Source organism: Suricata suricatta, chromosome 3 (assembly GCF_006229205.1).
Source record: "Suricata suricatta isolate VVHF042 chromosome 3, meerkat_22Aug2017_6uvM2_HiC, whole genome shotgun sequence".
NCBI classification, from domain to species: domain Eukaryota; kingdom Metazoa; phylum Chordata; class Mammalia; order Carnivora; family Herpestidae; genus Suricata; species Suricata suricatta.
In genome coordinates this window covers 168,822,996-168,837,041 of record NC_043702.1, presented here as the reverse complement: position 1 = coordinate 168,837,041, position 14,046 = coordinate 168,822,996, and the positions used below count along the sequence as shown (strand labels likewise).

General features: G+C 41.8%; 1 pseudogene; it reads right to left on the bottom strand.

Moving 5' to 3' along the window:
* Positions 1 to 280: 280 nt before the first annotated feature.
* On the bottom strand, positions 281 to 11,693 carry LOC115287165 (annotated as a pseudogene).
* Between the last annotated feature and the right edge of the window lie 2,353 nt (positions 11,694 to 14,046).

Sequence of the window (14,046 nt, the reverse complement as noted above, 5' to 3'; positions counted from 1 at the left end):
TGGATTTGAAGAAGGTGGGGTTTGGGTGGGTGTGGAATAAAGAGCCTGACTTTTTTAGGAGGGGGTAGGGGCAGCACAAGCAAAGAAGCAGAGGCCAGGAGATGATCGAAGAGAGCTTGGCAGTCCTGAGGCTGACTGGGTACCCCTTAGTCCTACATTCCCCACCTCGAGCCCCATCCCACTCACCCTGTTGGATTCTTTTCTCCTTGTCCTAATGATATGACCGTGCCAGATTCCTTATCCCTTTGACGCAAGGAGAAATTAGCTGATAATGCAGTGGTCAAATGAGGCTAAGGGAGGGCTCCTTGACCCAAATTTTAGAGATATCATTATCAACTACAACCAGCTCATGTCCTTAAAGGAGATGAATCAGACCTGTGGGGTTACTGGCGGCTTCCTGCAAAATGCAAATTTGATCCAACGGGTGGTAACTCAAAGAAAATAATTAATTTCTACAAGTCTTTCACAGTCACACACCAGACACATTTTCAAGGAATTGTCATAAATATTAATAATCGGGAAATTTCCATGAATATTCAGTGATGGCAAAAAGATCCACAGACAGTCCTTCTGGAGTCTTCCGGAAAGAAGTGTGTCTGCTCTTTGTGAGCTCCCTCTCCACAGGAGCAGCTAAGAAGAGGGGGTGCTGTGCGGGCTTCCTGGGCTGGTTCTATGCTGGATTTGCATGTGGATAATCCAAGCCAGATGCTTGGCTGCCCTCCCCCCGCATCTAATTGGATGTGGAATCATGTTTACTTCATTCATGACACTTGATCTCCAATACCTATAGTGTTTGTAGAGCAGACGGCCCTTGAACATCTTTAGATCCTCCCAGGAAGCCCCTACAGTCATGGTGAAGGGAAAAACAACTTTATGAATAGTTTGGATGCTGAGATTCCATGTAGTTTTATATCCTGGAAAATCCACAATAATTTCATTGAGGAGACGCAGGCTGGCATTTGAACTGTACTTAATTAATATGGAAAATGGATTAACATAGTAAAAATCTTAAGGAATATTTTCACTCTAAAAATGCTAACAGTGGCAATTGTGACATGAAGAAGAAGATTATACTGTATATAATCTCTCTATCCACACTCTTAAAGCTTATTTTACTCTCTGATGTCTTTCAACGTTTACTTAAATACTTTTTGCATAAATACCATTATGGCACACATCTGATTTTGCACTCTATTTTTTCTTTGCTTCATATTGTCTGAGTTGGGAAGTTTACCTTAGACCTCATCAAATCTCTCTTATTAGAATATATATTATTCTCCCTTAAAAGAAGGCTCTTCTAGGATATACGTATTTTTAGCTTTTTTTTCTGGCTTTATTGATGTATGATTGACAAATAAAAGTTGTATATATTTTGTATGCGCAGTGTGATGTTTTAATATATGCACATGGTTGTGAAATGGTTGCCACAGTTAAGCTAGGGAACTCATCCTTAGCCTATATATATTGTGATGCAAACAAGCATTTTCTCAACATTTCTGCGTCTGCTTCTTGCTCATAGAGGAGCCAGAATCTGTTTCAGAGTTGATGCTAATCTTGGTCTTGTACTTGTAGAAGAAAATGAATAAACAAAGCAACAAGAAATACTAGGTTACATAATATGCAGATTGTTCCTTTTATTAGATGGTGATACTGAGGCAGGAGATGGGTAGATTATATATGTTGGACCAAGTTACATATTTGCATCATAACAGGAATATAAAGCAACTGCCAGTCTCTACAATTACTCAGCTAAATCTGCTTTTAAGGAGAACAGAATTTCACAAGTCAACTATATATCTGTGTCCTTTCCAGCACTACCCTCTCTGGATTGATAAAACACTCCTCAGGTTTTATGTTCCTTAGGATTTGGGATGGGGCCAAACTGCCTGGGGCTATTATGCTGTTAGCCAGCCACTGCTGGTCTAACAGGTGCCTGGATTCTGATGAGTGACCGAGCCCAGAGAGGAGGATCCCTAAGTTTGCTCTTTATCATCAAGCAGATGAAAGGATGGCGGCAGGAGCGTATCCAGCAGGCAACCCCAACACTCTACATCAGGATTCCATGGGTCAATTCAGTTTCAGTGAAACTCTGGGGTGCATTTAGCAATCAGTTATTAAGTGTTCGCTGCAAGCTTAGCTTTCTATCTTTGCAAAGGTTATATACTAGTGAGGGAGAAAACCATACAAATGAATAATTATAGGTCAACACATGAGGTGATATGCTACAAGTATCCCTGGGGAGCAAAATGACCTGGTGGACACATGAGGGAACCACCCTGGTAATGAGAATGAAGTAGATAGAAATGACTCAGACTTGAGCAGCCAGGCAGATGGTGTTGCCCAAACAGATATAGAACATGAAGAAGAGGAGAAACAGGACTTCCTCAGCCCGGCGAATAGTGTTTTTGGTGTGACTGCAGGGCGTTATCAGTGAAAATGTTCATGAGGCAATTAGTTGGATGTGCTACTCAAGAGATAGGTGTGGACTGAAATTACATATTTGCCAGCAATCAGGAGGTGGGTGATAGTTGATGCTCTAGAAAGAGGTGAGACTCCCAGGATAAACAGTGTGGTGAGAGGCTGGAAGGAACACTTGGGAGAAATGGAGGAACAGGTGTAGTCTGGTCTCTCAAGGAAGAGTCTGATTTCTCAAACTAGGAAAAAAGTTGGGATCATGTTGCTGGACCCCTTTAGTTAGCGAGGCATCAGCTCTGCATGTCTGCATGTCTGCATGTGTGCACGCGTGGGTATGCCTATGAGAATTTTATTTCAAATAGCAGAGAAGAGGCTGAATATATAACTGCATTGAATTTTGTAAATAGTCATCGCCATTTAACCCCCCCCAAAATGGTTGTATTTCCTGTGTCATTTGCCCCTTTTAAATATTACCAGTGCAAGACATCATCACAGAGCAAACTGTTGTGTTTTTTCATAGGGTAAATAAAACACATCATTTCCTCTTCAATTTCTTGCCTTCAACCACATTGTTTCTGATTCCCCTGATGGGTGTTTACCAACAGCACCCATGATATAAACATGACACTTTGTCATTCCAAGGTTTTGGTATCTACTTCCATCTCTACCTGTGAATTCTCAATATTCATGATTTGTATTAGAGGGTGAGCTCGTCACAGTGAATGCCTTGTCCTCTCTGTTGAGCTGGTGCATCATCTGACTTTGTCAAAGTCCTGTCAACACTCAGTTCCATGGCCTTCATTCATTTGACAAGTATTTCTTGAATATCCACTGTGTGTGTGTGTGTGTGTGTGTGTGTGTGTGTGTGTATGTGTACGTGTGTCTGTGCTATACTCTCACACTGACTTATTGGAGCCCTGAGGACATTCAGTGACTGTCTGAGGTTCACACTAGTTATTATAATTGGCCATCACAGGTAGGACCATAATTCCCACCTCAAGACCCTTTGTCTAACATTATTTCCAATAATGAGGTCAGCAGCCTAAAATAGGAATCAGAAGGATGACCCTATGGACTGCCTCTACCACTTCACACCATCACCAATAATAACACAACAACATAAGCTAACATTTATTAAATACTCATATGGGCCAAGCACTTTGCAAATACTTTACCCATGTCATCCTATTTATATACAGAAACAAAGAGCAAGTTTAAATAATTTATGAAAAGTCACACCTACCATTTGTGGCACATTGGGAGTAATGAAATGACATGAGTGTCTTCATAAGGTTTACTGAGCAGTAGTGTGATGGGTAGGGAGACTGCGCTCAGGATGAAGTCAGGGAATTTTCGAGCGGGAAAAAACATAGGCAACCACAAATATTTGTGTGATGCTGAGGAGGGGATATGGAGGATAGAGTGAGGAAAGAGCCCTTAGGCTCACTTTCTTGGAGACTTCACTATTCCCTGCCCTTATATGTCCCATCCATACAGCGAGTATTTGGAGATGGGGCTGAAACCATTTTTAGCTTTTAAAGGCTATTTTTTCTGTGAATTGGCTCACCTGAGGTCACACAGCTAGAGGATGACATTACAGTGAAATGTTTTCCTTTGACTTTTATTATAAAAATGTCCCACATAGAGCTAGAGATGAAAAGGCAGCAAAATACATGCAACAAAACAAGATGCCATGAGGGAAAGAATGAGTAAATAAATGGTTTTCAACTGTCATTACTGTTTCCGGGCTAAAGCAGAGGCAAAGCAAAATTATAATAGGAACGCAATGAGCTGCACTTTATTTTTCAAGGGATATTGATTTCAAATGTTCCTGTTCCCAGTTCTTTGGGCAGTTGCTGTTTCTGAGTGTCCCAATTGACCACCCTTTTCCACCTGGCCCCAACAAGGAAGGAATCGGCCTCATGAATGCCTCCATCAAGCTCGGCGCTGCCCTCATGGTGACAAAGGGGCGTATTTAGCTCTTGGTTTAACCTTTCCTCTGATTGAAGTAGGTGCTCAGAAGGCTGAGAGGACAAAAGTAATTGCTTTAGATTTTTCGGCACAGATTGTTACTGCATAGGATGTTTATGGGATACAGAATGATCTCCAGCCCCTGGAATTGCTTAATTGACTGCTTTTCTATGAAATCATCTACGGGGAATCTCTGTGTCATCACATCTTAAATATTCCTTAAAGAGGTCATGCTCATCAGGAGATCCCCAACACTCACGCTTTCTCCGACGATCGTCCCCATGCTGCCTTTCCCTCTCGTCACATTTTTTATACTGTAGGCTTTGACTCTCTTATTTCTGGGAGGGAGCTTGCATCCTGGGGTCTCTTTACATCACTGGCATTATATTATTTGGTCTCTGGGTGCCATTAGGTGCTCACTGTGAAACCCTCACAGTGAACTAAGTGGGACGCTGAGTCTAATCGGAGATAGAATATGTTGTACTAGCATGTTGAGAATATGTTGAGAATATGTTGTGACTAGCATGGGCTGAAAGTTACCTTGATGTTCTTTTCCAGCTCTTGTCAGGAGCCTCTGCAGGCTGTCTTTGCCCTCCTGTCTCGTTGGTTCCAGGCAGCGAACCTTCCACTTGTGCTTGCAGAACACTTTTCTAGAGCTTCCGCTCTGTGCCCTGAAGGCAGACTTTCCCCGGCAGCATCTCCCAGCTCCCTTGGCCTCTGGCTTCTAGTTGCGACAGTAGGAAGCCCAGGCAGGAGATCTAGGGGCAGGAGAGAAAAGTTGGGGTATTTTTCTCCTGACCCGCCTCCCCAGTACCTTTGCTTGATTGGTTTATCCCTTAATGGAAGGCCATGGGCATTCCCTGGCTCCTCGCATGGAGTTCCAGGGACCATACCTCCCCCTTGCTCTCTCCACTAGGAAGGGTATGGCTTCCCACTCTCTCTGAACTCTGCCACACTTTTATGGAAAATCCCTTTATTAAACTTTCTTAAAGCACCCCTTTTTGAGGATACCCTCTGCTTCTGCCAGGACCTTGATGGATGCAGATACATAGAAGAAGTAAGAACCGGGAAAGATTCTCCCATGGTCTCAATCTCTCTCCTCCAGCCACCCCCTGTTGGCTGAAGATTTGCCTATAAAGCACAGTATTTTCAAAGAGAACTATTATTATAAGCAGCAGGGCCATCTTCATGGGTAAGCAACCTGGCACTCCAAGGGCCCTGGGAGGGGTTAAATGCTCGATGGCTGCCATTTTGAAGTTCTTAGTAAGGTTTGAATGAGAGGCCCTGGATTTTCACTTTGCATAGGACTCTGCAAACCAGATAGCCTGCATGGAAATGTAGGATGGGTGGGAGGACAAGCTCTGAGCTATTCTTATCCAAGGGGTAGTGCTTCATATTTTCTTTCTTATGCCTCACCCCAAACAGAGCACACTAGTCTAATCCTAAGGACGTGGCTGGGAACCCACTCTGGACTCTTGGGAAGAGGCGCCACGGGGCCAGGTCTTCTCTGCTTCTACTCCTCCCCACCTCAGTTATAAGAGAAGAGCCTGGCATTGAGACCTCTCTCTTTTATTCCTTCAGTATTTCCAGGCACTCTCATTTCTTGGCCTCTGATCCTGTGGCCAACTGGAAGTCTGGGTATGGGCTCAGGAAGAGGAGGATGTCTTTCCAGTCCATCTTTAGGTTTTGGGCTTCAGTCCGTTATCAGAACTGTGATTTGGAGTTTCAGTCCTGCTAATAAGTTGGTACTTTGATTTTCTTCGCTATTGTTTCCTATTCTAGAATAGCATAGGGAAAAGAATGACTAGTTTGCACACAGAACAACACATGGACACTCTCCTTTCTTCTCCTCCACTCCTCATCTCCCCTTGAACATTCTGGCATACCTCTCTCCAGCCTGTCCCTTCATTAACACTCATATGCACACATTTACACACACATTCTACAGAAATGAAATTTTTAGATCTATACTGCACATTTTCTAACTATACCACACATTCCATTCTTTGAATGTTATTCATTTTTGGGGGGAGACTTTCATGGCGTTATCTGCCAGGACTCTGATCACTCTTCAGCTGCGCCCATTGTGGTTTTCAGCCAATTACGAAGTCTACCTTTATACTTCCATTCTCAAATTGACAATTTCTAAGATCTCTATAGTTGCTTTAAAAAATCCACTTTATAAATATACCCCTTTGAAGTGTACAAATGAGTTTTGAAAAATTTGACAAATTGTGTTACCATCACTGCTATCATGTTCTAGAACATGTTCATAACTCCAGAAAGTTCCCTCACATCCCTTTGCAGTCAGTCCCATCTTCCCATCCCTGATCCCTGGCAAACCTGGATAATGCTTTTTGCCACTAGAGTCTCCCTTTTCCAGAATTCTTAAGAAGGGAAATCATACAATATGAAACACTTTGATACTGTCTTTTTCCACTTAGCATAATGCTTTTCAGATTCATCCCTTTGATTGGGGGTTGAAGTGGTTTATTGATTTTATTGCTGACTAGTGTTCCCAAAGCGGATGTACCACTGTGGCTTACCTACTCGCCAGCTGATGGTTTTCTGGGTTGTTTCTAGGTTTTGGGGTGAACACTTGTGTCTTGTCAATGGCTGCTTTTGCACTACGGTGGCCAAGATGAGTAGTTGTAACAGAGACCATCTGGCCTTCAAATCCAGTAATGTAGACTATCCGGCCCATTATGGAAAGTTTGCCAACCTGCATATATGGTATATTTAAACCAGCTGTTTTAATGTCCTTGCTTATTAATTCCATTGACTGTCATTTCAGTTCATTTTTCTATTGATTAATTTTCTCCTGCTTATGGTGATATTTTCTTGTTCTTTTTATGCTAGGTAACTTTTTACTGGACATGGGGAATTTTATTTCATAATGTGCTGAATTTCATTTGTTTTCCTTATTAAATAGAGTTTAAAGGCATTAATGGCATTTGGTGAAGTTACTTGGGATCCATTGAATCCTTTTGAAGTTACTTTTAATCTCTGTTTAGGCATGCCCAGGGTTTCCTTTGGTCTATGGAGAATTTAGCATCCTTATTAAAGCCACAATTTTTTGAGGACTTAGCCTGATCCTCCTTGCATTATGAGGTCATTTCATTTTGCTTTTGGATACTTTAATGGCCCCAGCCCTGTGTAAGGTATGGAAATTGTCCAGCCAACTATTTTTTCATTGTTCTTTCCTTAACCTTGGGAAGTGTCCTTTCACTCATTCATAGATCAGTACTCAGCCAGGGTTGCAAGGGGACTTTTCTACAGATCTCTGAGTTTTCTTTCCATGCATCTGTTTTCTTTTGGATATTCCATTCCATCTCCTCTCATTTACTTGGGCTCCAAGTAGTCTCATCTCTGGCTCTTTGTTTGGTTTTCTGCTTTGTGTGAAAATCATCTAGTTTGCCTTCTGTCTCGTAGAGATACAAGGTCTGCTTTGGCTGTTCTCCAGTGTCTTAGGCCTGTTATTTCATATATCTGTCCCATTTGCTATTCTACTATATTATGTGGAGGGGAAGTCCAGTCACTGTTTCTCCATCATGGCCAGAAGTAGATTTCTAGTGTGGTCCTTTTTCATTGTTCAGTTCTTCTTTTATTTGCTTGACTTCATCTTTCATGTGTTGGACCACACAACACATGGTATCATCCTTTCCAACAATCTAAACTCAGTAGAAATTCTTTCTTTCTTTCTTCTTTTCTTTCTTTCTTTCTTCCTTCCTTCCTTCTTTCTTTCTTTACTTTCTAAGTTTATTTCTTTATTTTGAAAAAGAGAGAAAGTGCAAGTCAGCGAGGGGTGGAGAGAGAGAGAGAGAGAGAGAGAGAGAGAGAGAGAGAGAGAGAGGGAGAGAAAAGAGAGAGAGAGAGAGAGAGAGAGGGAACCCCAAGCAGGTTCCACACTATCAGTGCAGAGCCAGATGTGGGGCTCGAACCCATGAACCATGAGATCATGACCTGAACTAAAGTTGACACTTAATGGACTGAGTCACCCAGCTGTCTCAGTGAAAATTCTTTTTTTAAAAGCTCCATTCAAATTTGCCTTGTTTGATTGATAGCCTCTTTTTTTAAGTCATCTCTTCTATGTCTGGTGCTGTTTTTAAAAGACTTTTCTCACTTAATGATCTAGCCCTCTAAATTCCCTCTTTAACTGTCCATCTATTTACCCTTCTTCTTTCCCTTTTAAACAACTAATCTCCAATTTCTTTGAAGTTGATTTGTTATGAATATAAAATTCTTGCATATCTCTCTGAAGATATTTACATTTCTTTTAATGATTGCTTCATCATGTTTTATTTATTCAGCCCCCTCAAGTATTTAGTTCCACATTTCAGGGACATTTTTTTGCCTTTTAATAGTTTTAGCTTCTTCACATGTTTTGTAAAAGTTGATTGCTCATTTTTGTACTTTGTAATTCCTGTTTGATTTGAGGGAGGTGTCATTCCTTCCTGAATAGCATAAGATGGAGTTTTCACAAACAAGGATTCTTTTACTTGATTAAGAGGTTGGGATGACAGGTGGAAGGACAATAGCAACCATATCTACCTCTCTATCTGATTATCTTCTGATGATTCTATCGTTTGCCCCCCAAGTCATCTGATTTTCTGTATTTTGTTCCCAAAAATCCTATGCTCCTTTCTACTTTCTCAATATTGTTCATGATGGTTTTCCCCCATAATGGGCCAACTTTAGTTCTTTCCACTTGTGAAAATTCTTTTCTTTCCCTCTGCCTTCAAAATACTGATCAAATCCTGTGTTTCTCCCAGGCTTTTGAAACACATAGAAAACAAGAAATATTCCAATGAATGAAACATACCAAATGTCAGTAATAAGTGTGAGACCTTTCCCTTCTGGAGCGAGTCACCGAGAGTGAAACCCACAGACACAAACAGAGATGGTGAATGGGTTTTATTTTAGTTTGGCTCAATGGCCCTTCCTGATTGTTGGCAAGTCTTCAGGAGAGAGCGCCACTGAGCAGGAGCTCTGGGCTTTTAAGGGCTTTGGCAAGAGAAAGTAAGTCATCATTTAGTTGACAAGTCAAGTTTACAGCGTTCTATAGTGGTCAATCATATTTCAACACACAAACGTAAGCTTTGGCAGAGACATAACAATTTTAGAGTTCTTTGTCTCAGGAGAAATTTGAAGTAACCAATCATAGAAGGGTAGGATCTAACAATAGTATCTTAGAAAACAAGTCAATCTTTAAGTTATTAATTATGGGTTACATTTTAGGACTTCTAGAGCCCAATTTCCCAACTCTTAATTGTCCACCAGGAAGAGGGTTGGACAGTAAAACAATGGCTGGCATTTTTCCATTAGGGTCAGCTTGACCTGAGGAGGGTCTTACAACAAGCAAGACACATTCCTTTGGAGGAAATAGCTCTTAAGAAAAAGTCCAGTATATGCAAAAATGAAGCAAGGAAATCCAGTCTTTTTATCTTCTTTGAAAATCTGTTTTTCCTAAAATACCACCCCATGAAAATGGAAGTGAAGGGCTGAATGGTGAGGAGAGGGAAGGGAGGGAGAGGGAACACGAAGAATTAATAGAAAAAGTAAAATTGTACAAATGTCAGCAGTTTATAATAGACTAGGGTCATACTTCAGGATACCGAGCTCTGGTGTAAGGAATTCACCTCTCTGCAGGAGCTACATTGGTATTGCTGGGTGGAGATCAGTGAAGAGCAATGCATTGCCTTGGAATAATTTCCTTTGTACTCCAAATCCTGCTACCACAGGGAGGGTCTCTCTGTCCACCACCTGGCCTCCAGGCCCCTGCAGGTGATGGTCTCCTTCCTAGGAGAAGACTCAAGTCTTCTTCCCTTCCATTCAGCTGGACCTCACCACTGAACATGATGGGCCTATTGCTAAGAGGGTTCTTTTTTTTTTTAAGTTAAAAAAAGTTTAATGTATTGTAGAGACAAAGAAGGAGAGTGTGTGAGTGAGGGAGAAGGGCAGGGGGATTGAGAGAGAGAGAGAGAGAGAGAGAGAGAGAGAGAGATTGAGAATGTCACGCAGGCTCAATGCTCAGCATGAAGCCTGACAAGGGGCTGGTCCCATGACCCTGGGATTATGACCTGAGCTAAAATCAAGAGTCGATGAGTAACCCACTGAGCCACCCAGGTGCCCTAAGGGCCTTCTGAACAGGCTCAGAATCATTAAACACAACAAAACCAAAACTGAGTAACTTCCTGCTGCTTTTATGCATAGCTCCACCACATGCCCATAACTTGGAAAAAAATCTTTAAACTCAGATTTGTTCACTTCACGCAGAAGGTTGCCAGTGAAAAGTGTGACCCTCAGGCAGTCTTGCGGTTCTTTGTGGTTCAATGTCACCTTGCTCACCAGCTTCACAGATTGGTCTAGGTCCCAGAAGCATCCCAGAGGACTTGTTACTCATTGTTCTCACACTCTTTCATCCTTCTGAGGCCTTGGTGGTGGAACCTGAGATTCTGGCTTAGGCCACGATGAGGCTGTGAAGCTGGTACTTCAGCGACATAAGGTGGTATCCCAGTAAATGGGAGAGTTCCCCCAGGTAGGCGGTTCTTGCTGGTCACAAATGCCCAAGAGAACATCTTCAGGTCCTCCTGTAGGACCTGAGCTATGTCTATCGGTCTTGGGGAAGAAATTTTCTGAGCGTCCTCAGGAGTAATTTCTTCCAATCCTGGCTCAGACTTTTCCTCCTGGGTTTTAGACATAGGTTCTTCCTCCAGTTCTGATTCAGGATCACGCTCTGGTTCAGCAACGGGTTCTTCTAAATGTTCTTCCAGGTCATTGCTGACAGTCTGGTTATAGAAAGTTCTAGAATCATTAGGTGCCACCTCAGGTGTCTGCTGTTTTTCTTCGGGTCTTCTACCTCTTCCTCAGATTTCTCCTGAGGCCCAGTGACAAAGCCATCAAAGACCTCCTGGCATCTGAAGATACCACTGTGAAGGTAGAACTGATTTGCAACAGAGCCCAGGGAGCAAGGACAAATGTTTGTATGAATCTTCTCAAAAACCTGGTTGTTACTAGAAGACAACCCCATTACCCGGACCAACACACCATCCTTCAGAGTGGTCTGAGCATCACCATAGCAAACCTTAGTGTGACAGTTGAAAATCTTATGACATTCTTTCCTATAGAGTTTTCTGTCTGTGGATGGGATCTGCTGACTTTCCATTTGAATCCAATCCCGCATGGACATAGGAAGAGTTCTTTCCACAAAATCTGTGCAGCATGTCTGGGGTCTGGCTCAGCAGCATGCAATACTGTCTCACAAATGCTCGCCCAACCAGCAGGGGACTAAGCTTCTCCTTAACCATTGCTTTGGTCAATTCGGCCTGCATACCTGAGCAGGAAAGGAGCAAGCTTTGCTCTGTAGCATGGCAGAAGGCAAAATCCCCCCATGCACTTGGGTCCACCTCTACTGAAAAAAACTCTATGCAACTTTCAGGCAAAATACAAGACTTGCCTCTTTTAAAAAAATAATTCCTGGGGTGCGTGGGTGGCTCTGTTGGTTAAGTATTGGCTTCAGCTCAGGTCATGATCTTGTGGTTTGTGAGTTCAAGCCCTACATCAGGCTCTGTGCTGACATGTCAGAGCCTGGAACCTGCTTCAGATTCTGTGTTTCCCTATCTCTCTTCCTCTCCCCTGCTCTCACTCTGTTTCTCTCTCAAAAATAAACATTAAAAAATAAAAAACAACAACAACTCCTAACTACTTTCTCTCTTTTGGTTACTAGGCCTCTTTTGGTGAATGGGGATTATAAATATGTCTTCAAGGTCATTTCAGTTACAATAATTGCTGCCATTCTGGGGGCCTCTGCTATGTGCTAAGCCCTGTAGTGAATATGTCATGTATATGGTGTGATTTAATCCTATATAATGGGGTGGGTGTTATTTTTATGTTTTACAGAGGGAAGAACTATATTTTAGAGCAAGATATCATCCAGCACAGAGATCCCTGTACCGAATCTGGATGGTCACTCAGCACTGGTTGCCTCTACCAGTTCCTTCTCCCCAACCCCTATGTCTGAGCTACATGCATATGGAAACTGCCAAGATGCTAAATCCAGAGATGGATTTTACTGTCAGCATGGCAGTCTCAAGATTTAGAGAAAATGAAAATAGCTTGTTTCCCCCTTGCAAACAAGATCAAAGATTCCTAATTTAAGAGGGCAAGTGATTTGAAGTTTTCACAGCTTGTTGGAAAGAGAGCTGGCATCAGAATGCTAACTCTGGGTCTGGAGCTCTTTGGCTCTTCTTCTTATCAGTATGACTTTCTCCTTTGGCTGGCAAGAATATCATTGAGCAAGTTAATGTTCAGAACACACGAGATTAAAGGAATTTTTCACGTCAGCCAAGATTTCTTTAGAGTGAACATCTGAATGTGGAGCTAAGTAAAAGCACAGGGAGAGATAGTTGGCTTGGGTTCATTCCCAGTGAATCAAAAGTGCTATAAAAAATAGAAGGATAAAGATAGGTATACTGTGCACGTCAGAGGTGAAGCAAGAGGAAGCACAGGCCACTATGACCCTGTCTAGTTCGTTAACTTGTTCTGTAGGTGCTTCATACATTGCTCTCTACAAGCCATAGCATAGACCCAATGCCAGACCAATTTCCATTTCTTCCACACCATGTCTTCCTGGTGAACTAAATTCCCAGGTGAATCAGAGAATGTTGACAACAAATAAAACTATAAAGAAAAAAATCACTACACACAAAATGCTACCAATTACAGTAGTCAGTGTTTTCCAATGTGCCGGAACACTTTCATGTATTTTCAAATTTACTTTTTACAACTGTTTGATGTAGTAATTATTATATCACATTGGAATATATATATGTACATTATATATATGTATATATATATATAATCTTGTGTTCATTCTATGATGATGAAATTCAAGCATTTGATGTGACTCACTTTAGGTTATCCAGTTAGAAATTGACAAGATTGGGATTTGAACCCAGTTCCAAATTGCATTCCTTCCTCAACACACACACACACACACACACACACACACACACACACACACGAACCATGTTTCTGTCCCTGTTTGACCTAGGACTATCTCTAGGAAAAATAATGAAGCAGAACATTTATTTGATACTTAAGCCAGTGTTTATTCAATTATAATATGTGTTATGTACAGTCCCAGATGCTTAGAATAAAATAGTGAACAAAAGAAACAAAAATATCTACCTCTTGAAACACATTCTAGTGCACAGAGGTAGACAATTAAGATGAATAGAGTAGATAAGAAAATTGCGAAGTATGATATAAGATAGTAACTGCTATGGGAAAAAAGAGGAAGATCAGAATGAAAGGATTAGGATTTTAAGGGCTGGGCAGATTATAATATTAAAGAGGAAGGTCTGGTGGGACACTTCAAGGAGACTCTAAATGTCTCCTTGACATGAATGCCAAGGTTAGAAGGATGTGAATACCTGGGGAAATAATCTTCCAGGTACAAGAAGCTGCTAGGGCATGGGTGCTAATGTGTGGAAGTGGCTGATGTGTTTGAAGAACAGCAAAGTGGCTGGATCAGAGGACATGGGACAGAAAATAGTAAAAGGTGAGGTCATAGGTAAAAAGGGACAGGAGGAGTCACATGGGTCATTATGTTATGAGGACTTTGTTACTCTTCTGAGTAAGGTGGAGAGCCAGATGAGG